Source organism: Marmota marmota, unplaced genomic scaffold, assembly GCF_001458135.2.
Source record: "Marmota marmota marmota unplaced genomic scaffold, marMar, whole genome shotgun sequence".
NCBI classification, from domain to species: domain Eukaryota; kingdom Metazoa; phylum Chordata; class Mammalia; order Rodentia; family Sciuridae; genus Marmota; species Marmota marmota.
Window position 1 is genome coordinate 21653084 of NW_025999990.1, and position 26289 is coordinate 21679372.

General features: G+C 45.1%; 1 protein-coding gene and 1 long non-coding RNA gene across 4 annotated transcripts in view; one reads left to right on the plus strand and one right to left on the minus strand.

The window, feature by feature from the left end:
* Positions 1-26289, minus strand: part of Slc14a2 (solute carrier family 14 member 2) — a 435358-nt gene that overhangs the window by 96698 nt on the left and 312371 nt on the right. The gene's annotated exons all lie outside the window — the stretch shown is intronic.
* Positions 2631-7881, plus strand: LOC125617730. The gene is made up of 3 exons (XR_007348827.1): positions 2631-3036; positions 5256-5329; positions 6546-7881. It is a non-coding gene; the product is annotated as an uncharacterized LOC125617730 (long non-coding RNA).

Below are 26289 nucleotides of genomic sequence, written 5' to 3' on the forward strand. Positions count from 1 at the left end.
AAAAAAAAAAAAAAAAAAAAAAAAGAAAAAAGAAAAAGAAAAAAGGTCAGAGGTGAGTAGGCAGCAAATGGAAGCTTGAAGACGGTATGTGACAAGCTCAAGGCCACATAGTTGGTCAGAAATAGCTGGGAAGTGTCCCGAGGACGCCTGCCTTCCATCCTTCTGTCATTTGGAGTGGGTATTTGGTGTGTGTCTGCACTCTTGGCAGATAGATTGCTTAATGAGCCAAATAATTTTACCGTAATGGCATGAGCATTTCATAGTAAATCAGGCCCATTGTCACTACTGCTTACCTAATTACCCACATGTAGTCAGCCAGGGTGAACTTTCCCCTTGAAATCCCTATTTCATAGAATATTGATTTCCTAGATATATGGTTCTGAGATGGTTGTTGCTGGCCAGGAACGAGATAGGAAATCTAGATTAAATACACCTTGAGTTGCTTTTTATAGCACTGGATCCCTAAATCTTGAATTTTATTTTGTGAGGAGGAAGCTCCTAGTGGATTCAAAGGGATGAGAAGAGTAGAATTGGTATATTAATGGATAATGTAGACCAGAGTAAAAGGGTTGGTTCAAGGCTGAGAGATAATTTTTAATTTGATAGGGAGGTTTGAGAGCATTTATAGGCTCTTGGTATGGAACCAGTGGAGAAGAAGGATTGGATTTAGACAGGAGGAGGGTGCAGTCTGTATTTTCTCAGACTGGAAGTAAGGGTGAGTGAAGATAGAAATAAATAGAGGGTTGAAACTGTGTGTTGAGGGGCAGTGGGATGAGAGGGGTGAGTCTTGCGGGATGTAACTGAGGCCTGGCGTCCTCCTAACAAGTGAAATGTTGGAAGAGCAACCAGGGCTTGAATTAGCACCTGACATTCAGGGCAGAATGGGGCAAAATGGCTACTTCTTCTTGTTCTCACCAAGCTTATTTAAATCCTCCTCAGTCTCTTGGGAGTGCCCTCAGAGCATGACAAGCCACTTGCAATGAGTTCATCTTGTTTTACTGCATCCATAGTTTGCCACCAATCCCACAGCATTCAGCACACGGCTCTCCCTAGCCCCAGGTGACTCCCACCAGCCTCCCTCAGGTGGGGTGGACTGTGCTGCAGTCAGACCCCCAAGTCTCTGTGGATTCCAACAACCAAGGTTTAGTGCTTGCTCATACTAAATACCTGTCGTGGTCTAGGGGTTGGTGGGTGCTGGCCTCAGCTCTACATTCTCACTCAGGGACTCAGGCTGACAAAGGAACTGCCTTCCTGAATATCGCTGGTCCTCATACCAAAGAGAAAAGGATGTTCCCCAGGTATTGCTTTGGCAATTAGATGCTCCAGCCCAAAGTATCATGGCATGATGCTTTGCTCACAAACATTGGCCAGAACCACTCCTGTGGCTCTGCCTATCATGATGAACAGGAAATGTAGTCAGACCATGTGCCCTGAGTGGGGAGGCCCAAAGATACTTAGCCAGCCACACTGAGGACTACCCTTCCCCTCCAGCCAGACTAGTCTCCTGCTTCTGGGGCAGAAGTGCCACAGGGGCCAGCCAGAGAGCCAGTCACAGGTAGTGACGCATTGTGTATGCCCTATTGCTGACCGTTACACAGTCCTACAGGCCAGAGGCCACAGGCCACAGAGCTCCTGAGGCAGAGCTGGTGAGGCATGAGGACGTAGTGGACATGAAGACTCTCTTAGCAAGACACAGAAAAGGGGCTGCTCATCAGGATCAGGATATCGGTGCTGCCTGTTTGAGTGTCTAGTTTCCCAGCGTCTCAGGATTGGAAGCTGGGCACCTCCATGGTGGCTGGATGTGGGGACAAGGATAACTCAACACTTGGCTGATTTGATTGCAGGGAATTGAGTTTAAGAACTTGAGAAAGAACAGCCAGGTGAAGCCAATGGTCCCTCTTCTGACATAGGACCCTGAGGTATGGTCTGTGAGAGACCATGGCTGCCTTTCTTCACATTTTTGTGGTCTTGTCCTGAAACACCCAGAGTGGGGTGTGTTATTCATGGAACTATCCACCCTTGCCTGTGAAGCAGGCTGTTCTTTAGGCCCCATCTTGAGGTCACTGACCATTTCGATTTTGAACCCAACAACCCCACCCCTGGTGGAGGCCCAGGGGCGGGTGGCTTGCTCCAGGCAGGAGTCTAGTGACAGGAATTCTGCCTCCCTCACACTCCAGAGTGCCCCACACTCGCCTGGCTAGTCCCTGAACATAGGTCAGCTTTTTTACAAATAGGGCAAAGATAACCTCAACTCTTCAGAATTTAAGGAGCACTCTGATTCTTTTCGGGTTTTTATGGCATTCCAGGTATTGAACGAAACAGAGATGCTTCCCTCTGTTCAAGGATAACAGCTGGAAATGAGCAGCTGGTTGGGCTGCCAAGCTAGCTTGCTCTCTATCAGTCAGGGTCCCTTTAAGATGCAAAAACTTGGAGGCAGAGGGGTCAAATACAGGCCAGTGGAAGTTTCCACACCCTGTGTCTGGGCCAGCATCTCTGTCTATCTCCGCTTGGAAAGGGGAGGGGGGGCTGTTCCCACAGATGGGGATTTATGAGTTCAGCCTGAGAGGGAGACATGGCCTGAATTCTCTGCAGGAGCAAGCGGATTGCTCCAGTGGCAAGAGTTAGGGAGAAGATTCAGAGCTGGTCCCCTCATCTGTGCAGGGTGATTCTTTGGCCCTTTCTCTCCTTGTTGGTGGTACAGGGGAGCACACATGTAAGTTGAGACAGGGGGATAGAGTGAATCCCTTCTAGATCTCCTCAAATCCTCAGCTCCAATAAGTCACCAGACTCCCATTGACCAGATAAGACTGCAACATTGGTTGTCACTTGAAAGCATGTCACACAGACAGACAATAAACGTACTTTGAAATCTTCCCAGCTTCTAGCCCTCACCAACACGTCTCATGAACCTGACCTGGGCAAAGCTAGAAGCATTCTCAAGCCAAGCTGCCCTGCAGTTACCAGTTAGTGGAGAGAGAATCTTCCCACCTCCAGGATTCATTTTTTAATACACCGAAGTAATGAGAGGCAAGATTTGTAAGTACCCCAGGTCGAGGTGGAGATTGAACAGGAATCAGAGATCAGCAAATTGCTAGATGATGCATTAATTGGGGGAGGAGGAATAGTCACAAGGAAAAAAGTCTGGCTGGGCTGGGGAGGCTGGGGTGAGTGGTGTCATGGATGTGGTGTGTGTGTGTGTGTGTGTGTGTGTGTGTATACACATGTGGGGTAACAGTAGGGAAAGAGTAGCCATTACTTTTCTATTTAGAGGATTTTTATGTGTTCCCAAGTTTTAGGGGATCTGGCTAAGTTTCTGTGCATATGGGAGGATTATTCTATTTTCTTCCATGAACACAGTGTATCATGATGGTTAAGAACACATGCTCTGAAGTCAGACTATTTGAATTTAAAACCTGGGCCTGCTACTTCTAGTTGTGTCCCTTGGTAAAACTCTCTAAATTCATCAAATGTCAGTTTCCCTGTCTGTAGAATGGGTGATCAGAGAAGTGATAGTATGGAGTTGAGTCCCCAGCACAGGGTAGGAAATTCAAAGTTACCATGACTATTCCTTGTTTTGTTATTTGAACTGATATTAGGTTATTCCACATTATTTCCTTCCCTGAAAAAGTGGGTAAACCATCTAAAGTTCTTACTTCTGCAACAGAAGTGACCCACCCCTGCTTTGTTTCCTTAAGGTGCAGTGCTCTGTCATTGAAGCAAAACCCACATCTTTCCTTAACTCATCCTCCACTTGACACTCTGGTGCCTTGTGACTTTGCATGGGGACAGAGCTGGAGCTGAAGAGCCAGGGCAAAAGGGCAATGCCAGAGTCAGGGCTGGCTGGGATGATTTATAACAGCAGAGTGACCCCTTAGGAGGAGGAGGTAGAGGGCCATCACAATCACTGGCATTTCTTCCTGTCCCTGGAAGGGCGCTCTACCTGGGGAGACGAGGGTCAGGGCACACTGCTGCAGCCCTGGAGAGCAGCTAGAGGCTGCAGGTGGGTAGGAACTTATATCTGTGGGGGAGAGTATCCTGGAGGCCTGGGGATAGCTTGAGTTCCACGACTGGTTAAATATGGAACCCTGGGTGAGTTGCCTCACTTTTGAGGGTCTCAGTGTCATCTGTCAGACTGATGTCCACCATGATTCAAGGTCACTTCCCCTGCAGACTTCATGCTCATCTTTAATTCCTCCCAACCCACACAAACACACAACATAGGCTTATAGTGAGGCACACGCATACCCAGAGAGTATATCTCATGTACGTGTGCATGAACATGTGTATGCACAAACACATACACATGGATACATGAGAATGCTTCCTCGGCCATCTTGATCATATCCAGCTCAAATTCTACCTTCTACCTTCCTGGGCCTTCCCAGCCCAATTTGATCACCTGCCTGTCTGCTTTTTAAGTCTGCACCATACAAAATCCCACTTCAATTTCTTTGTCCAGTTTTGGCTATTTGTAGTTCTGGGCCATTTCTGTCCTCCAAATGCATAGCTGATTCCCTGACAGCTCTGGTTTAGGGTTCTCCCTCCCTCATCTTCCTCGTGCATGTCCCATAATGCTAATGCCACTTCAACTTATCAGCACAACATGTTTACAAGGTCATTCTGTTTTTATGTAGTTGGTGAAAGTGAGATATTTTAACCATAATCTGTTCATAATACCATTTCTTTCATCACTGATCTCTCCCATCCTACCTCTCTCGTTTTATGTGCCATTGGAGTGGCACTTTGGAGACTAGTACGTGGCAGTTGAATTGTGCATGTATTTGGTATGGGTTCAGTCAGATGCATTCACAGGGTGTGTAGTCACTTCTCTGTAATTCACGAGTCGCTAGCTGGCAAGTGTAGGAAAGGCTTCAAGGACCACTCCTGACACCCACTGTGCAGATGGTTTCTGTGTGGAGCAGAAGGGAACCTGCAGTGTGGGGTGGTGCATGCTTGTGTCCGGCCATGCCTGGCCCTGGAAGTGGATGGGAGAGAGAAACAAAGGTTCTAAAATGCATGGATCCAGAAGCTGCTTCATAGGAAATTCCTCCAATCATGAGGTGTGTGAAGTCATAAGCAGAGGATTCTCATCACTGCCTCGTCAAAGTGAAAGTTCTCTCTTGTCAAGAATATACTCAATCATGCAAAGTAATACAATTACAAATGCACTATTCATCTTGTTTCTTTTTTGATGGGAATTACTGACATAGAATTTATCAGAATCCCCATGTTTAAATGTCTTGCTGATTTGACAGGAAATACCGACATTGATGGAGATAACATAAAACTCATTATACGCCACTACAATGAGGACATCGATGACAATCTGGTTAGTAAGTTTCATAAATTCAAAGAGCATTTTAGATTTGTCGCTATAATAGAAAAATTGAAATGCCCTGAAAATCTCATAGCTCATATATGAAAGATATTCGAAAGAGGTTTTTGCAAAGGTAATAGCAATCCCGAAAATTCACATGGCATTACCGATGACAAATTACAAGGCTGAAAGACACCTTTCCAAACTGTGAATAATAAAGTACAAAATTTGATCAACTCGTTAGAGGGGAGACTGAATTATCTTCCTATTCTCTCTATAAAACTAATATTGAAAAATTATAGTCATTTAAAGATGATCAAAGCACTTGTAGCTAAAGAAATGTAGAAGGAAAATATTACAGATGTGCTAGTTGTTCTAGATTGGGTGTTGCCTGTGGGATTTGTCGGCTGCTTAAAATGTGTAGTTTGTAGTGACTTTTCTCTTTCTTAGTTAAATTCCACTTTCGAACATAATTTTTGATTCGTAATTTTGAATTCATGTGTTTTAGGAGATTCCCTCTAGTTCATAAAAGTTTCGGGCCTCACAGACTGGTTCTGCCCTGTGTCTCCTCAGCCTGCACAGAGCACCACACTCTCTCCCAGCTGCAGGCTAGCCTGTGGCTGCCACCGCAGGGGACATGGGAACAGGGTGGCATTGTTGAAGCACTCACCACAACCAGCGGGGAATGTGGCTGTTGCTGACATCACACATCCATGGAGACCACCTGCCTCTTATTCTACCAAGGGCAAAACTTTTTGTCATGCTGACTCAAAGGGCCCCAAACCACCTTCCCACAAACCGTCTTGTCAGGGCCTGGCTGGGCCCTGCCAGCCCCCCTACATTTCCTTTTAATAAAATTTAATGTTTTCATTTTCAAAGACCTAGAAAATCCAAACACTTTTTAAAAAGCCCTGAGGAACTATAAAAATTAATAGCACAGGGATAATTTCTTTTTCAGTGGCGACTCAATTAAACCTGCCAAAGTCAGACAGTGTGATTTAAATGCACCACTCGCAGGGGGACCAGAGCAGAGCAGGCAAACAGGGAATGAAACAATAATATTTACCAATTACCCTCTTGGATGTTTCCCACCCAGCCCCTTCCCCCCAGGGAGAATTTTTTCCTTCCCTCCCTCCTCTCTGGGGGCCAGGGCTCAGCATCCCTAATTGTTTTCTCCTTGAATGGCCACATTGCTATCAACAAGTGACTGAACTTCTTCTTCTCTCAGGGTAATGGAAAAATACCACCCGGGCTGGCTGCCCGGGGCAACAGGCCACATGGACATCATCCCGAATGTGGGGCTGAGCTCAACTTTGGAAGAATAGTTCCAAGTTCATCCCAGCCAGACACTCCAGCCAGAGCAGACATCTCACATTCCATGCTGAGTCCTGCCCTGGGGCACTTGCTTCTGCTGTTCCTCCCATCAGGATGTTCCTCTCTCCTAGGCATTGAACCCTTACCCCTGAGCACTTAACTCCTAGATTTTCTTTGAGGCCCCTGTCAAGATGGAGTTCTTTCGGGAAAGCTTTCCTGGAAAAGCCCATAGTCATGTAGTTTCCCCCTTACACTATCTGCTTTTAGATTTCCTCCTTCAAATCAACTGCACCTTTTCTTAATCATGTTGGGGCTGTCTGGACATTGCTCCAGAGCTTTCCACATACAGCCTTACACCATGTTGTCCCTCCTGCTGGACTGGCAGTTCCACAGAGGCAGGACCTCCTCTGTATGCACCCTTTGCATGGTTCAGTGCATTTAGTTTGGGGTTCTGCATCCCACCAAAGCTTTCTAATTGCATTTGAGCAGGAATGGAGAATTTTGACATTTTCTCTATATCAGGAGGAATTGTCTGCCTCAGGAAATAGGTAGAAGTACAAGGAGCTCAGTGCTGTGATTTTCAGACAGAAAAAATTTAAAAAGAAAAGAAAAGAAAACCTGAGAACAATGTTCATCAATGAAGAATGAGTAAGAAAATGTAAAATATAGTGATTTGTCACAAAGCATTAAAATAAAGAAATGGAGTTGAATCCTTAATACGTATAGATCTCTGAGACAGAAATGTTTGAGACAATATTTTTGTTACAATGCAATTACCTAAACTCAGTACTTCACCAGCCAGTGTTCTATGGATCCATATGAACACAGGCATATATGAATATGGGGGTGAGGAATAGATCCATGCAGTTCATAGTGGGGGCTACTGCCAGAGTGGGAAGAAGGGGAATGGGGAGTAGGACCCAAAAGCTTTTGATTCCTCTGGATGTTTTTTTTTTTTCTTTCCACTATAAAAATCTGGTGCAAATAAAAGGCGGTTAACATTTGGCAATGGTGCTTGGTGAGGTCGTGAGTTTCAGTGAGGTAGAGATGGTAGGCTGCCCACCGGCCTCTGAGTTCTCTTGGCACAGCACATGGCTGGACCCATTCCTACCTCTCTGCAGTGGGCCGCAGCTGGGTGACCTCAGTCAGGTTGGAGAATGTGGGAGTAGGTGATGGATGGCACCTTGAAATTGGGCCCTTGGAACACCCTTCCTGGGGTCAGCAGCCCTGGCAGGGGAAACCAGCTGTTGGTTTTGTTGTCACCCTTTGCAAGGAGCATCCCCAGACAAAGCTGGACTGTAGTGTAGAGAAGGAAGGAAGACCCCTGAGCAAAGTTCCAGGATCTTCTGCTGCCTATGGATGATGGTGGGCCCCACACACAGGTGCTTTGCCCTTTGACTCACCTTGGCTGACTTTCTTATTGTCCCTGAAATTTATCTGGCTCATTTCTGATTTGGTGGAATGTCCTCACTACAGCTTCTGCTTTTATAGCACATATTCAACTATAGAACCCTCTGCCTAGCTCAAGTCTCTGTTCCTGGTGACTGTGCTCCTACCTGCTCTCATTCCCTGCCCCCTCCTTCCTGCCCAGTACTGTTCTCTGCAGGGCTTCTTTTGACTCTAGCCACCCTGGTGACAGGGACAATGCCTTATCTTTGTATCTCTCTGTTAGTGAATGACATACGTTGACTATCTTGGTGATAAGTAGAAAGGATGAGAATAACAGCATCTAACCCCATGTTCCTCTGGGAGTCTGATGGGTTTACTACATTGTTCTTCTCACTCAGTTAAAAGGTTCCACTTCAACTACTCCTTTAGGTTTTTCCCACTCTGCCATTTCTTGCCTCCTGAGTGCTCTGTGTCTCTCCCCACCTCTGGGATTTCAGTGCTTCCTGCCCCACACTGTGGCAGTTTAAGTGCCTTGTTTTTTCTTTTATAATAGAAACCCTGCCAGGGAATTGAGCATATTTAGCTTGCAATCCCTGTGCTCTCTTTCTAGCTAGCACAATACTGGGCACAGAAGGGAACTTGCATATACCTGTTGATGGGTTGGGAAGACAGACTCCTTAGGGACCTTTGGATAACTATAGCTGGCCACAATAAATTATATAATTCAAAATAGCTAGTAGAGAAGAGTTGGAGTGTTTCCTACACAAGGGTGATGGATATGCTAATTATCCTGATCTGATCATTACACGTTGTATACATATGCTGAAATGTCACACTGGACCCCACAAATAGGTACAATTATTATGAGTCAATTAAACATGAAAAATATTAAACACCTAAGAATGTAGAGAGTGCTGGTTTCCCAGTCCTTGAAGACTGCACAGCAAGCAAAGGGCCTGCCTGCTGTCACCTACACTTTCCTGAGCACTTGCAGGTGCAGGCCCGATGTCATAGTCTGTTGCAGCAGAAAGCTGGGGGCTCAGGTTTGATATGTTATTTTGCATTTATTTGAAATACACAGAAATGCTTTCTTTTTGTAAGAGTATTCTAAGATCTCTCATGTGCATGAAGTTTTTATACTTAATGCTGGCAATAGTAGCATGGGTGGTGTGCTCCCAGTGCGCTCCCATGGGTGGTGTGCTACCGGTGTGCTACCAGTGTGCCCCTCTATGTTACAAACAACTGCCAACATCACTTTTGGATCGCACACCCAACTCACTTTTGAATCTAACTGTATATGGATTGCATGCAAGGTCGTAGGTACATCTATATAAATTATGTTGCACAAATATCAATATGGAATTCTAAGCAGCTAGGAAATATAATAACACACATTATCTTGTTTAATCTTTACATGGATTCCATGATTTCGGTACTTAGCATCATCTTCATTTTGCAGAAAAGGAAACCAAGATAAGGAATGATTAAGTAAATTGCTCATGATCACTTAGCTGGTAGGTGACCAAGGTAAGACTTGAACTCAGGTCTGCTTGAAGGCCTTGCTCTCTATGCTCTGCTGGAGGAGGGAGGTCTGTCAGGAACACTAATGAGAAAATTTGTCCTTTAGGGGCAAGAGTGTAAAAGACTCCTTTTATCTCTACAGGCCTATGATGTGGTCTCTGGGGTTTTTAGGCAAACACTGAAACACAATAAGGTGGGTCCTGGGGACTGAATGCCAGTATCCCCCAAATTCATGTTAAAATCTCAACCCCCTTAAGTTGATGATGAGGGGCTTTAGAGAGATGATTAGGTCAGGAGGGAGGTCCTCTCATGAATGGGATTAGTGCTCTTATAAAAGGGACACTAAATAGCTATCTTGCCCCTTTCATCAAGTGAGGTTTTAACAAGGAGAAGATGCATCTGAAACCCAGAATAGGACCCTCTCTAGAATCCAACCATGCTGGCACCCTTGACCTCAGACTTTCAGCCTCCAGAACTGTGAGAAATAAATTTATTTTATTTATAAGTCACCTGGACTCTGGTAATTTGTTATGGAAGTCTGCATGGATTAAGGCAGTGGGCCACCCTGTGCAAAGCCAAAATGTGGTATTAGGCAGGCAAATAATCAGGTGAGAGTAAGAGGGTGAGGATGGTTTATACCTCTGAATCCTTGTTTTCTTTGCAATTTGTCTTGGCTGTCCCTTTAAAGGTACCCTAGCCTTTGGGGACTCAAGTGGTTGATCTGTCATGACAAAGGGAAACAAAGCAGCCAAATGGAGAAGATTGGCACTTGAGCCCTCCAATCCTTTACTCAGTTTCTTGACTCTTTTTTACCCATAATAAAATAAGTTTTTTCCTACTGCCTCTAGAGATTCAGAGATGGCCGGAATTTTGATGAGATAGGAAGTGTCCATTTTGAATTGGGTCAGTTTCTGAATATTCACGTAACCAAAAAGAATCTGTTCAGTTTTTCTTTCTATAGATCGTATCACGGAAGTCAAAGGTAGACTCTTTCAAATATGCAACTACATTATACTATTGAATTTCTAAATAATGAATGTTCCCTTTTCTCAATGAATGCCTCATAGAATCTTGACACATCCCTTAGAAGGACATGCCACCCTTTCTGTCTGACCTTGCAATTGCTGTCACCAGCCTAGTGCAAACATTGCAGCTGAGAAATCAGAGCTATGAATGAATGAATGAATTTGTTCACAGTCACAAAATGACTCATTCAATTTGGGCCTAGTTAGTGAGCATTTATTGAGTAACTACTATGTGCTGGGTATCAGAAAGGCTCCAGGCACATTCGCACTTTCAAATCCATCTCAGGAAAAAGGAGCCTCTGACCAAAGAACTGAATGCTTAGAATTAGGTACTGGTGATCTATATTCTTTCAGTTGGAAATTGCCCAGAGACTACTAAAATCTCACATCATAGACAAATGTCTACTCAACCAGTGTATAGAGGGCCAGCCCTGAACAGATGCCCGGGTTTCAAGACGGCAGGAAATGGGGAGTTTAGAGATATCACCCTAAAGTACCAGATTCTCCATCGCCCCTCTCTTTTCAACATCCTTTTCTCCCTGGATTTGGTCTTATTCCCTGCCTGCTGATTTCTTTGTTGTCTTTTCATTCCTGCCATGTTGGGCAGGGGGCACCCTCTTATTTCCCCCATCACCTCCCCCCACCCCGTCCTTCCCAGCACAAAGTTCCATTCTTCATTAATGCTATTTTAAAGCCAGCTCGGAGCTGTTTTCCAGATGTGGCCATGCGCAGACAGTAATTGTGCTCTGTGATCCCTTCCAGCTGCTCCTGACTCTTGCCAACAACCCCAGCACCCCCTCGCAGCCCCAGGAGTCCATGTTTGGGGGCTGCAAATTAGGGCAAACGTTGTAAAATGATCATGTGCTACACACGGCCTTCCCCACAAGAATTATGGACTTTATAACTGAGCTAATTGGCATTGGGTCTTGCCTGAAAGGTCGGCAGAGTGGCAGAGAAGCAGGATCTTTGTAAATTGATCGGTTGGCTCCCCCTGCTTCCCCCAACTCCCTTTCCCGTTTTGAAATATGGCCTACCTGCCCTGCGGAATTGCTGACTCTTGTAAATTACCGCTTTGACCGTATGGGACTGTGACACATTGTTTCACATCGCGTGTGGAAAGCAGGCAGGGACGCTTAGGGGATGCATAATTATACCCTGCAAATTCTTCTCCCTTCCTCAAAGCTTCAGCCTTTATGCACCTTCGTAAAGCGGGGCATTGTAATGCTCTTGACCTTCAAATCAAGTGTGATTTATCTAAGGGTCGTTAGCATTCAGCCTTTGCCTTATTTATTTATTTTTCTCCAAATGCATGAGTTTCCTGTTGAGTGATCTCGTGGTCCATAGACCCTTTCCTTTCTGTTCTTTTCAGAAGGGAACCTGTGTATGGTACTTTTTCATTCCACAAATTCTTGCTGAGCATTTTATAGGTAGGATCCAAGGCTGACTTGGGGAGGAAGAAACGGTTGTACGCTGGAATCAGAAACGTTATGTTCTGTAGATGGAGGGTCCCTTCCCGCTTGGAATTGAAGCCTATGATTTCAAAATCTGCCCACCCCACCTGGTGCACCCTGTTTGGGGCTAGTCAGTGGAAGTCCCTACTGAACATATATGGCATCTGGAGGAACAGCTGATTCAACTTGGGGCTCTGGCCCCACTCTCCCTTTTGATTCTGAGGATTTAGTGAAGCCAGCCCCCCCTGTGCACATGTCCACCCACTCTGCCTACAACTTCAGAATGATCTCGGGTCTTTTGAATCTCAGCTACGGATCAATTCCAGGTTGTGATCCCTGCTCAATTATCATTGCTGCCCACAGATTCTTTAGCCCACATGAATTTCCTGGACCCCCACTAGAGCAGAGAGGCTGCAGGCACAGGGCTTACGTTGGTCAAGAGAATGGAAAAAACAAGAGAATTTGACACGGGGCCACAATGCCACAGCGAGTCTGAAAACCATATGTAAGTACTCCTTAAAAAATATGGAAAATCTATTGGGGAGTGGATTTGTGGATTCATTTAACTTTCTTTTGGTACTAGGGATTGAACCCAGGGCCATTTTACCACTGAGGCACATCTCCAGCCCTTTTTTATTTTTTTTTTTTAAATTTTGAGACAGGGTCTTGCTAAATTGCTGAGGCTGACTTTGAATTGCAATCCTCCTGCCTCAGCCTCCAGAGCTGCTGGGATTACAGGCAGACACCACCATGATGTCCAGCTGTGAATTTATTTAGAAACGTATTCCCAGCATCCCTTCCTCACACACAGCACAATTAGTCACCTGGGTCTCTTTCTGAACCAGGGAAGAAAAGAAAGTCCTGCTCTGGTGTTTCCTGAGCTGGAACTACACACAGAGCCTCAGAGTTTTTAGTTCACAGATCAGAGTTCAACATGTCTCATTCCTTGCTTCTCCTTCTGATTGGTCCTGGCCCTAGGAGCCTTGAATTCATGTGTTGAGAGCTTCCTGTGTCTTTGTCACTGAGGATCACCACTATAGAAACCTGTGGCTATGTCCTTCCCCTCTGCCACTCTCATTTAGAGAGACCAAGCACCCTAATGGGACACAGTCAATGATTCCTTTCCAGAACCCAGTTTCCTCTAATGTCACAGTGTGTTCCCAGGCTTTCCATTTTGGTACAGTGACTTATGCCATCCTCCCCCTCATGGGCACCTGGCACACTGGCTGGGCAAAGCCATGGTGTCCAGGAAATCATTGCCCATCAATGGGCCTGTGCAGTCCCCAATCACCAGGAGCTAGAAGTCAAGGCAGAAGGCACCTGCCTCTGTTTAGGAGGGAGTCATGGAACCTCTGGAAATGCCAGCTCCCAAAGTCACTGCCCTGCCACCCTCTGGACAAATCTTTCTTTCCACGAGCACACTCCTTCCTGTATATTTCTGCTCCCCCACATGCTCATCTTGCAGCCTCCATACTCAATAGGCCTCAAGCAGTGGACCTCCCTTCCTCTTGCTGTCAAAGTAGAGACAATGCCAGAGAACATTCCTTGGCTTGTGCTAAAACCAAGGGCCGGGCCTAACAGAACCTGGTCAGAAGGGAGCCCTGCAAATGGCCCCGGCTCTGTTGCTCCAACAGCAGTAGATATTTTCTCGCTGGTGAGCTCCGAGCCCTCGGCCCCCATCTGTGCAGCTCTGCGCTTTGAGCATCGTGCTGCACCTTTTCCTTGAGAGGTTTTCACAAGTTCAGAGCAGTCCTGGGTATCGGGGAGCTGAAATTATTTTTACCCATGTGCAGCTGAAATAGCCATCTGCCACCATACCGCCCAGTTCCCCACTGCGTTTAAAATCCATCTGGAGTTCTTTTCCTTTTTGTTTTAATTCTCTATATTAAAAAATAAAATAAAATAAAATCAGTGTCTTGGTGCAAAGGAAGGTGTCGTTTCTTCATGTCTCTTCTATCTCTGGTGAATTTGTAAGGATGGATTTAGGGTTGTATGTTGCTTATTCGCAGTCCCCTGATTGTTGTTGGAGGCTTCTGGCTGTTCCTTATTCTAGACATGTCTGTTTTCCTCCATGTCAGTATAATCCACAGCTCAGCTCATGTCGCCCCCTCCATGAAGCCTTCCTGATTACTTCAGCCTCCCTTCCCTGAAATCTCCATAATGGAAATGGCAGTTTCTTAGTACTCAGTCTTCCATGTTCTTCTATTTTTCTCAGCTGTGTTGGCTTTGTGTCTTTCTCAGCCTGGTAACAACCGGGACTGTGCCCTGTATTGATCTGTAGTCACCATACAACACAGCTTAGGAGGAGGCTCCTGTTAGAATCCTGAAATGCCTTCTGCTCCCTTCCTCTTCCCAAAGGCTGCTCAGATTCTTCCCTGAACATCTCAACACTGATCTGTTGGGGTTCTGATAAGTGCCAGGCACTTTGGCAGATCCTGAAGGTTTAGTGATGGATACGCCACAATCCCTACCTTCTAAGAGCCCACAGTCCTGTGGAGAAGGAGGCTAGAGGAAATATGAATATTTCAAAGTGAATCAGGAGAGAGAGTGATTAACACCATACGGAATCTTAAAATCAACATGGGATTTAAAAAACTTTAGTATTTGGACTTGAGGGTCAGGAAGAGGATGCCCAGGCACCAAAGTGGAAGGAATCTGGTGCACTTGGACAGCAGCCATGTGACTTGATGTAACTGAGACATAGGAGATGTGTGCAGTGCTGAAAGATGGTTCTGAAAGGCCCAGGGCCCAGGGCAGGGCAGTCTCTACTAGAGACTCTCATCTCAGGTTTCCTCAGTTATCATTCCAACTGCAATGGGTGTGTTGATCTGATGTTGTTTTGGTAGTGAGATCTGAGTTGGTCGTCTTCTATGGAAGTGAGATTTCCTTTGATTCCCCTTAAATTGTCCGTTGCTGTGTTTCTATGGAGTTAGGTGTAGTGGATCTCCCTGAAGTCCTCCCTCTGCCTTCAGCCACATGACACACCATTTTTAAGAAGCTGGATATATATGGAAAGCACTGGAAACCAGAAGATAGATCCATCCCCTGCCTTTGCAACTTTGGACAATTGCTTTGCCCCCTTTGGGCCTCTGTCTTGGCACAGGGTGGAAATGAGGCCCAACCACAATGGTGGCCAGAAGAGTCAGCATATTGCAAAGGCTTGGTACCCTGTGGGAAGGAGACAGTGGCTCCTCTCCCTCTCAGACTCCCTGGTCAGAACAAACTTCCAGTGTGTGTGTGGGGTGTCCCTGGGTCTCCCTTAGCAACTCACCTCACGCTTCTACTGGCACTTTTGCCTCCGTGTAAGGCAGCACTACTCATTAGGCATAACAGATTGCCCACGCTCCACTGGGGTACAGCTGGAAGCTATGAGGCAGCGTGGACCCCTCTCCCCTGCTTCCCTCCCTCTCCCCTTTCATGTTCACAGGTGTCTCTGGAACAAGCTGTCTCCTGTCTGGGGACAGCAGAGCTCAGGCCCCACCGAGGTGGTGCTTGGGATCGGAGAAGGCAGCTGTTCCCTCCCTCTTCCCAAATGTTCCCACAGCCCAGCTGGCTCTGGCCCTGCCGTGGCTTGTGGCACATCTGAATCTCAGTTGTCGGCACAAAATTGTGATCCCAGCACATCAGAGCCCATCTCCTGGGATGTCCCGTTCACTGGCTCCAGGTCTCCATTGGAGGTTGGGGGGTGGAGCATTGAGGAACTAGAAGCCCAGTTCATGCTTCACTTGATTCTAGAAAATGCTGAAAGAGACTAATGTGGTCACATTTCTAGCCCTTGGCCACCATTTTTGCTTTCATTCCAGCGGCAACACATCCCAAATCCTGGGATGGAGAAAAGGGGATTGGCAGTGTAAGAAGGAGGATGGGGGAGAGAACAACCTTTGGCAACATCATGGGGTTGGTCATTAATGCCAGTCTCTTCTCACTCTCTAGGGACCCTTTTCATCTTTATGAGATGCTCAGAACCTTCACAGTACCCACTGAAGATGCCCAGCCTGCCATTTAGGCCTGTCTCTTCCATCCAGGGTCCTACACATGCTGGCTCCATCTAGGTCACCAACAGGGACTTGAAGGGTCTCTGAATGAGGAGGCTGGAGACCTGCTTTCTATTTCTCTAATCAAAAATCATTTTTGCTGGGGTCTGTCCCCTCAGGTCTTCCTGAGCAGAATGATAGACACTGGCTGTTTTTCTTAATTAAAATCTCTCACAGTTATATCTTCCCACCCACTTTCATGGGGGTCATCTCCTTTTTATTGTCTCATGGACATTGTCATCCTCATTTTTTAAAGGTGAGTAGACAGAGAGTCAAGGGGCCTAAATGAGCCTAAGATCACAAGGTTGTCACCAGAGGGGTGGGATAGAAACTTGTATGCAGCCTCGAAGCAAGCTAGGAGCACTCATCCGTTCCAGCACAGCTGTGAGGGTCAGGCCTCCGTGGGGGCTGGAGGGAGCTGCTGTGTCCTCTGGCTAGTCTGTTCCTGAGTGGCTCGCCACCCGTGCCATAGCTCTCTTGGCTGAAGATACCCCAGGAGGCAGAGGAGGAGCTGCTGCAGGATGAGGGGGACTGGGAAGAGGTCAGGGTGCAGAACATTTTAGGGGCATAAATTCAAACTTTAAATGTCCTTGAGGAAATTCTCCCTGGAAGGACATGTTAAAGGTAGGGACAGTGTTCTCTGGTATTCTAAGTAATGGGTTTCTAGACACCGCAGTGCCTCTGAAGCCCAAATCAATAACACATTGTCTCTTCTTTTTCTTTTTGCTTAGTGCAAGTAACAACATTCCTGGTTTCATAACTGGAAGCACTGGTTGATCCGGTAGCTACCTCTGTGTAGGAAAAGAAGGAGTTCTGGACATCCTGGCTGGTACCCTAATCAGAAAGAAGATAGAAAGTGTCATCTGCTTGGGTTGGCTCAGGAGGGCCCAAGGACCGGTGGGTGGATGAGCACAGGATGTGGGTCTCTATGTCTCTTCTCTGGCTTTAACAGCAGTCAGAGCAAGCAGCTGGCAGTAAGGAATGAAAACCCAGGTGGATCTTACTTTTGGGATGTCTAAAAGCATACAAAGGAACAAATAACAAATTACATTAATAGCTATCATCGAGAGACTTATGTACAAAATGTAAGCATAAACTACCTTTTTTTTTTTTTTGGCACCAGGAATTGGACCCAGGGGTACTTAGCCCCTGAGCCACATTCCCAGTCCCCCTTTTTTTTTTTTTAAAAAAAATTTATTTAGAGACAGGGTCTCGCTAAGTTGCTTAGGGCCTTATTCAGTTGCTGGGGCTGGCTTTGAACTCATGATCCTCTTGCCTTACTCCCAAGTTGCTGGAATTACAGGCATGCACTGCCGTGTCTGGCTAAAGCATCTTGTTTTTTTCCTTCAGTACTTCATGAGGTAGGTGGTATTATTAGTTCCATTTTACAGATGAGGAAACCGAGGCACAGAAGTTTAAGATATGGGCCAAAGTTAACAACTCCTTGCTAGTGGATTCAATATTAGTCTGGCTACAAAGCCGGTCCCTTGACTGCTAAGCTCTTTGATCTTTCGGGGTTCAGATAAGTCTTTTGTAAAAGAATTGCCCCTGGTCTTGCTTTCTGTAGCTCTTCTGTGGTGCTGCCCACTGTGTCTGTTAAAGGGGAAGGCCACCTCCCTCGGACAAAGAAGGAAAAGCACAGCCCAGTGCTTGGCGAGAGTCAGCCTGATTTGTTTCTATGCAATTAAGTTGAACTTGGTCCCATGTGCACTCAGCCTCACTTGGGCATCGGGCTGTTTGCTGCATCTTCAGGATTTGCAAATGAAGCTGAATCAATCCAGAAATCAGTTTTGAAAGCTTTGAAAGTTTATATTATTTCTGACTCAGCAATTCTTCTAGGAGCTTAGCACTGAACATTACCGTGAATGTAGGGAATATGAGTTCTGAAGATGCTCCTCTTTGTTTATTAATCAGTACAAAGCAATATAAATGTCCCAGGGATGGGGTACAGACTGGATATCACACGATGCTCCTTGACCTACAAGGTGGTTATGGCCTAACAAACTCATCTAAAGTTGAAAATATCATAAGTTCTAAGTGTATTTGATACATATAACCTATTGAACATCACAATGTAGCCATACAGCACACTGTAAAGTGTCAATTGTTTCCTTCATGATCTTGTGAGTGACCAGGAGCTGTGATGTTTTGGTGCCATCCAGCGTAGTGACAGTATCATAATGCATATTGCTAGCCCAGCAAAAATTAAAAATTCAAAGTACAGATCCTGCTGGGTGCATATAGCTTTTGCACCATCTTGAATTAAAAAACTCTTTGTAACTCCTTGTTAACAATGAGTTGTTAACCTTGGCCCATGAGCCATTGTAACTGGGGGACCATCTGTACATATATCTAACACAGTCGTCACTTAAAGCTCTAATGATAAGGTGGCCACCTAGGTGGAGACCAATTAGGAGTAAAACCATTCAGCACAGCATCTGCAGTTCCTCAAGGAATACATCCAAGTTCCCCAAACTGTCTGAGGAATAGTTTCATAGCATCCCTAAGCCAAAACAAGTGCCTCATAGTTCGATTTATTAAGTTTGTAGGTCAAATAAACTAATATATATTTATACCCTAACAACTTAGAAGTTGTTTGAAAAAAAAATTACACATAAGTTGAAGAAATCAATAATATTTGTATTTTCATTCTTAAGTAAACATAATTATTTACAATGGGATATGTGCAACTGTTAGGCATTGTGCAATTAGTTAAACTGGAACCTGATTAGACACATCTACTCTCACTTCCTGTTCTATTTTTGCATGGTATTCGCTTTTTAACACAGCTATCAATAAAAATCCACTTTTGCAAAGATATGATGACATCAAAGGCAGTGTGAATGAATATCAAACCACTGAACTCCCTCTCTCAAACTGGAAGTTTGTAGAGTGTCTGATAATATGGAACGATGAGGCCTATTCCTTGATAAATATAAATACCTTCCAGTGCTCTTGTGGGTTCCTTGTGGTACCCCGGGGTTCCTCAGCCCACAAAAAGGAGACTACAGAGATAAGTTCTCTTCCATTTTTTGGAAACAATCACCTTCCCTATTTGTCACTTTTGGTCTAGTTTTTCATAATCATATGAAGACAAGGGAATATTTCACTCTTTTCTTAACTATAGCAAAAGAAAATCAGATGAAGAGCATGCTAAAGAGTAATTGGTATTCAGCTCAGTTTTAGGGAGGCCACAGGGAATGATGGGGATTTTAGCAAACAGAACACTAGCAAATTCCACTCAACCCCACCCATGTGGCCCAAAGGGAATGTGGCATTATCATTTTTTGGAAGAGAAGTAGAATCTCAATATTGGAGCGGGTATAGAAGTCATTTAGCCTAGAAATGACTAGGGCAAGAATATCCCAAAGGGCAAGAATAGCCCACTGTGGTAGACAAGACAATCATCTGATTTAGGTCACCTCTAAATGCAGAGTTTGTAGTTTAATGTTTATGTGTGTATTTTGATATGTGGTTATACATATAATATAAAATAATAACATAACCTTACTTTATAATGGTATGCAAATATATGTATTTTCCCCTAATCACTGATATTACTAGAAAAAAGCAGGTTTTTTTTTAAATGTGAGACAGATAAATATTAGAAACTGGAGATACAGCATAATGGTAGAGCTCATGCTTAGTATGCAAAGCCCTGTGTTTAATTCAGCACCAAATAAATAGATAAATAAAAATATTAAATAAGATTCCATAGTAAATTAGGAGAAAATAATTAATTAGGACATATTCAACAATATTAATATGATATAAGTAACAACCCAGGGGTCAGGGGTCAGGGGTCAAGTGCCATGTCTAATCGCCAGAGAGCCACAGACTGAGTAAATGGTGGTTGCTGACTTGCATACTCTGACAATCCCCCCATCCCACCCCCCGGAGAGAGCTCCTGCTCATGTTGTTACTTTTGTCATGGACTCTCCCAGTTTCCTATATTTCCTCTGTAAATTAAGAGATTTGATCTAAACCTCTAGGGTAACTTCTAGATTCATTAGGCAATATTTCACTGATCCTTTGAGACTAGTAATATAAAGTCGGTGGGAAAATAGGATTCACTCTTTACTTAGTATTTTTCAGGGACTCTTTTCTGTTTTTCTTGTATAAAACAGAATACATCTTCATAGATATCATCATCATTGGTTATCTACTGCAGGAAGTTCACGGACAAAAGAAAATATACAAGGACCCAGAAGCTTTGTGTTGCTTACCACCTTTAGTGTCTTCAGGCTAACTTCCCTGTTTCTCTGTTCTTTTGTCAAAATCCACTTGAATACCTTTGATGCTTAAGACACACCTTGACTCTCTGCTTCCCCCTTGTCCATCCTCTGGGAGATGTGGTCCTTAGTGGTAATCTTTTGGCCCACATCATCCATTTGGTTTCTATTGATACATCCACAGTCCTTAACTACGGTTCTCAGACTTCTGAGAATTCTGAGCCCAAAGAGATCAGAAAGGTATTATTAATCAGGGAAATATACCTTTGTAATAGTCCTGGAGGATATTTCAGGTGAGAGAGCCGAAAACCTAAGCTATGTTTTCTGATTGTTGATGCCTAGGGTATTCAAAAGCAAGAAATCCTTTTCCTCTTTCATCTAACAAGCCCCTAGGAGAGATGCATCTTATAATGTCTGTCAAAAAGTAAGCCTACTGTCAGGAAGAGGCCTCTGCCTTTCAACTTTATTAATTCATTCAACACACAAGTACCTATTTTGTACAAGACCCTATTTTATGCACCAGGATCATGACAATAAAAGGATATCCATGATTTCTGCTCATATGGAGACTATATTTTATGAAGTTCCAGCTACTGGAACTCACATACTCTCCTCTACCTCTGTGCCTCTTTCCAATTCTCTCCTTTTCAGATTTGAAAATCTAGAACTTATCTATAAGGCTTGGGTGTCTCATGGCCATCAGGTCTGGCACTTCAGTCTGTTACTCTGTCAGGCCTAGAATTGCAGCCACCACATTATATTTGATTCAACTTTGAAGCATTGAACCAAGTTAAATCTCCTATGTGGATCATTCTATATGAAAAACCCCAAGAAAGTCTGTCATTCCTTAGTTCCCCCTTGGGAAAATGTATCATTCATCCCTTTTATACCCCAGCAGCTCAGTTGATGTCTACAAGTCTTCCCTTTGAAGTTGGGTGACTGGACGAGGGTTGGCACCTGATCCTGTGACAGGCTGTCTCTAGGCTGGCCTGATAGCTGTGGTTTGGAAGATTTGCCTAAAGGAGCAAAGGACAAATGTGGACCAATTTGATTCCATAATCGGGTTCTTTGGGCCAGCAGACATGGACACGTGTGTAGATACATGCACATAGCTCCGTCACGGTGGCGGCAGAACACTGGCGAGAAGACCAAGGATTCCTGATGCACAAAATATCCCTAACTTTGGAGTGGCCTTGGATACCAAGCCACTTGGATGCCCATCTGTGGTGCTGGGCTGGGAAGAGGCCCCTCTGCCTTAAGGCCTCCTCAGCTATGCTCCTTCCAACCCAAGGGCTGAGGTAAGGCATAGGCCCTTTTCCTGCAGCCCTGTCCCTCTCTCTGACCACCCTCTTTCCAAGATTATTTACTGCTTCTCTGGATTGGAATCCAACTGAATTCGTGATTCTTAGTTTCTTAAGGGCAAGGTCAAAGCTTTGTGGAGTTTTTGCTGTATGCCCAAGCCCATGCCAAGGGCCAGGAGGGAACAGAGAAGAAGGAAGGTGTCCTGTCCCCTCCCTGGCATAGAACAGGCAAGGCCCATGAGCATGTGGGGGCCTGGTGACTCCCTGAGGTTGCATTCACTGCCTCCCAGTGGAACACTTTTGGGGTAGATGATTTATGATCTTGAGGAGGCCTTGGGCACCTGGAAGTGGGGAATGTGGCTGAATGGAAAGGAGTGGGCTGTGTTTCCATTAAGAGAAGGAGGAGGAGACGGGGCAGGTCAAGGCGCTGCGAGGAGCATCTGAAAGGGGCTTGGGGCTGCTTCACCCCGAAGTCTTTACCCTGTCAATAAATCTGGGGAAGCCACAAAATGGGTGTGCCAGCTAACCTGCCCCCATTGGTCACCTCATCAGGCACAAAGTGCCCAGGATTAAAAAGAGGAGAATGAAAAAAAAAAGAAGAAAAGAAAGAAAAAAGGAAAGGCCTCATTATATGGCTAGAAATCCTCATACCAGAGATAAAATTTTACGAGTTGCCTATTGCCCAGCACCCCGTATTTTTGACATTCCTTGTTTCTCATACAGTATTTTAAACAGATGAGGCACAGACATTACTGTTTTTTTATTTTTTTACCCTTTTCATTTTTTTTTCCCTTTCTGTCATGGCTTAGTGGGTAGCTCTGAAGTTTTTAATACTGAAGGGCCCATTTCATGTTATTTATGACCCTGCTTGCGTGAAAGCTGAGGCCTATAAATCGTCAACACAGGCCGTCTAATTCCAGCAACAGCGAGGTTTCGTCACATGTAATTAAAAGATCCCAAAGCCATTGGAATGTAATGGATTTGGAAATGACACCATGGGGGCAAGGGGAACAGGCCCAGGAAGAAGCGGCAGTATTTCAAAGTCTCTCCTGCACCGGCTGGGATCGATGGGCTGCCTGGCTGGACTCCAGCAGGGCTGGTTGACCTGGGGGTAGAGGCAGGGTCTGGACTTGCTCTGATGCTCAGTTCTGAGATGCAATTCCCACCTGTGTGGAGGTGCACTGGGCTTTTGAACTCACGCACGCCTGCAGCCTGGGCAGCTCCCGCAGCCACCAGCTCTAATGATGGGAAGCCCCTTGGGTTCTGGTGGGAGGTTGCTAGAAGCCTGGAAATACAACTTTAGCGCACATCCCCTGCTCGGAGAGTGGGAGTGGGGGAGGGGGGGCAGGTCTTGGTGTTCACCTTCCTTGCAAGTACAATGATCCTCTTATTCTCGCCCAACTTTCTTCCTGATGCTGGTTCTGGCTGTTAAAGGCTTCTCAGTGGCTCTTCAGCAAATCCATATTCTGCCCTAACATTTCTCTGAATTCCAGCATCCACCCAGCTCCTTCTCTGGATCTCCCAGAGCACCTGTCTGTCTAGTTATTGGGATATGATGGTTCTGGGGGATGGTTACTTGTTTATTTGTTTGCCTGGCCATCTCCATGAGCTCCTCATGAAAAAAGGACTGCATAAATCTTCTCTGACCCTGATGGCTTTATATAATAAAGCCCCCCTCATGGTAAGTGACTTGCAACTGTGTGTCAGGAAGGAGGAGGAATGACCACAGCTTGGACAGCAGGTTGACTGCAACCTTGTGAAGGACCCTGAGCCAGTCACACCATTCATCTGCTCCAAGATTCCTGAGCCTCAGAGGCCATGTGAGCAAATGAGTGTGCTTTTTAGGTTTCTAAGTTCTGAAGTAATGTATTACATAGCAATGAGAAACTAATGCAAACACCATCTATATGTTTATGACACTACATTTTAATTTCCAACCCAGTCTTCTCTGCTGAACTGGAGAATTGTACATCCTGCTATCTCCTTCACTTGTCCTCCCTAGACTCCAAAATTAAAACCACTAATTATTCTCCCATCCTGCTTCCCCGCAGTTTTTTTCCCATCTCAGTTGGTCTTGGACTACACTCTGAGAGGTCTTGCACTTGCGCTTGGTCTTGTTCCTTTCCTGCCTCATCTTCTAACTCTCTCCCCATGGGTTTTCTTGCTGGGAGCTACACTGACCTTTTAGCTGACCACATCAGGGATTCATGCTGGCTCTTCTCCATGCCAGGGACGCTCCGCCCCAATTATCTGTACAGCTCACTCTCTTACCTTCAAGTCTGCTCAGGTGTCCTCCTCTCTGTGAGATCTACCTTGATAACCTTATTAAATTTGCAGCCCCATCTCCTAAACTCACAGAATTCATTTCTCATTTTTTTTCCTTCTTTTAAAATTTTGGAAAGTCCTATTCGGCTTATTGATTATGCCTTTCCCCCATCTCTGCTGGTGTATAAGCAGGTCCATGAGAGCAGGGATTCTCATTGCTGCTGTTTGTTTTGCTCATCACTCTGTCCCAGTATTTGGAAGATACTGCTTCTTTGCATGATAGTTGTCAGTAGTATTTGTTTGATAATTAAAGGAAGGGTGGTAAGAGGGAAGAGAGGAGGAAGGACCATGCTCTGAGAGGTCTGGCGCTTGGTCTGAATTGTGGCTTAGCAGATGCAGTTCCCCTCCCAGGTAAACTATGAAGCCCAGAAGGCCCGTGTGGATGCCCTACCCATAGCATCCAGTGACAGGCCCTGCTGAGGCCAGCCTGGAAACTGACATCCACCAATCTGCCCCATGGCATCCCAGAAGCCTCTCAGTCCCCCTCCTGTTACTACCCAGAAAACTTGGACATCATCACTTCTCTGGGTTTTTGCTGCCTCTGGATGTTTTCACTTTGCTGGATTCTTTTCTTTTTTATCCACCTGTAGCCTCTCTGCTTCTCTCACTTTGTCACGGGTTGAATTAAAGTCCCAACCACCAATCCCTTAGAATCTGGCCTTTTTGGAAGTAGGATTATTGCCAATGTAATTAAGTTATGGTGAGGGCATCCTGGAGAAGGGTGGGCCCCTAAACCAATATGGCTGATGTCTTGTTAAGAGGAAGACACACAAGGAAAAGGCCATATGAAGACAGAGACAGGGTTCAGCCAAGGAACATGAAGGATTGCTGGCCATCACTGGAAGTGAGGCATGGGATGGGTTCTCCCTCAACAGCCTTCAGGGGGAATCAAGGCTGCCAATTCCTTCATTTTGAATTTTAACTCCTGAACTTTGAAAGAATCAATTTCTTGTTTTAAGCCACTCCGCTTGGGATTCTTTGTTATGGCAGCCCTAGGTCACCAGCATACATACCCTTATGATTTCTTCAAGACCTCTTGCTCTTGCCTCAGGGCATTAACAGAACCACTGGAGGACACCAACCCTGGTGCTCTCCAGAGTGTTTTCACTCTCATGCATAACACAAGAATCCCATCTCCTCCAAGAAGCCCTCTTGTACAGATTAATAAGAAGGGACTAGATGCTTTTAGCATCCCTGTATTTAAAGGTTAAAACTCCAGAACATCTGGATTATTTAACAATTCACATGTATTCTATTGGCTTGAGAAGATGCAGACAGCATATCTTATCCACTGTTCTGGACTCATTCATTGCTAGGCTGTCTCTCTGATTAAACATCATTAGAGGACAAGAAACAGATCTGTCTCCTTCACTGTCTATAGTCCCAAGTCCAATTTTGATAGAGAAAAGAGATTTTTATTGGAAGATAAAGACAGCTTAGTAAGTAGGGGTCTGGTCCACTTTTCTCCATTTACTATTTTACAAATGTGGAGACTGAGACCCAGGCAGAAAAAGTAACCTCAACAGATGAAGAGCCACCAAATACTTTGATTTTGCCTCTGCACAGAATTGTGGACAGTGGGGCTTTTGCTCAAAGTCAAACAGAACTACACCCAGAGCCCTGCCCATTCACCACTAATGAGGAGCTCCGAGCTAGGTTCACATCCCAGCCCCATCATTTACACAATCTTGGATAAGTTATTTAACCTCTCTGAGCTGCAGACTCCTCGTGTGAAAGATGAGGATGGCAATATGCTCCTCACATATGGTTGGTAGGATTCGAGAATGGCACCAAGGAACTTAGCCTGTGTCCCATGGACATGTGACAAGTCCTAATCCCTCAACTTGTATTCTAATTGCACATGCTCCAGACCAGAAGATAGTAGAATCAAATTGCATATTCAGCAGTGTTTGTTTGTCACAGTTAGCTCAAGTTGGAAAAGTGGTCAAAATAGTGGAAGTATGGAAAATAATCTGTTCCAGCCTTGTTATTAATAGCAAGTGTTACACAGCGCTAACACGATCCTTCATCAGCACACAGAGGCCCCATGATGTTCACTAGGCTTGACTGACTAGGAAAGGGAAATGGGAATCTGACATTTTGGAGAAACTTCCAAAATTAAATCAGAAACAGAATGCTTTCTGGTTACCTCTCCTGAAAGATCAGGTATCATAGCAGATAGGAAAGTATGCAAGAGTTATAGACCTGGGCCAGACCTGGGGTCTCATTAATCAGTTAATCCATTTAATCAGAATGCTGCATTTCCTGAGAGTTCCAGTGAATTGATTTTTTTTTTTTTTTGTATCAGGGATTGAACTCAAGGGCACTCAACCACTGAGCCACATCCCCAGCCTGTTTTGTATTTTATTTAGAGACAGGG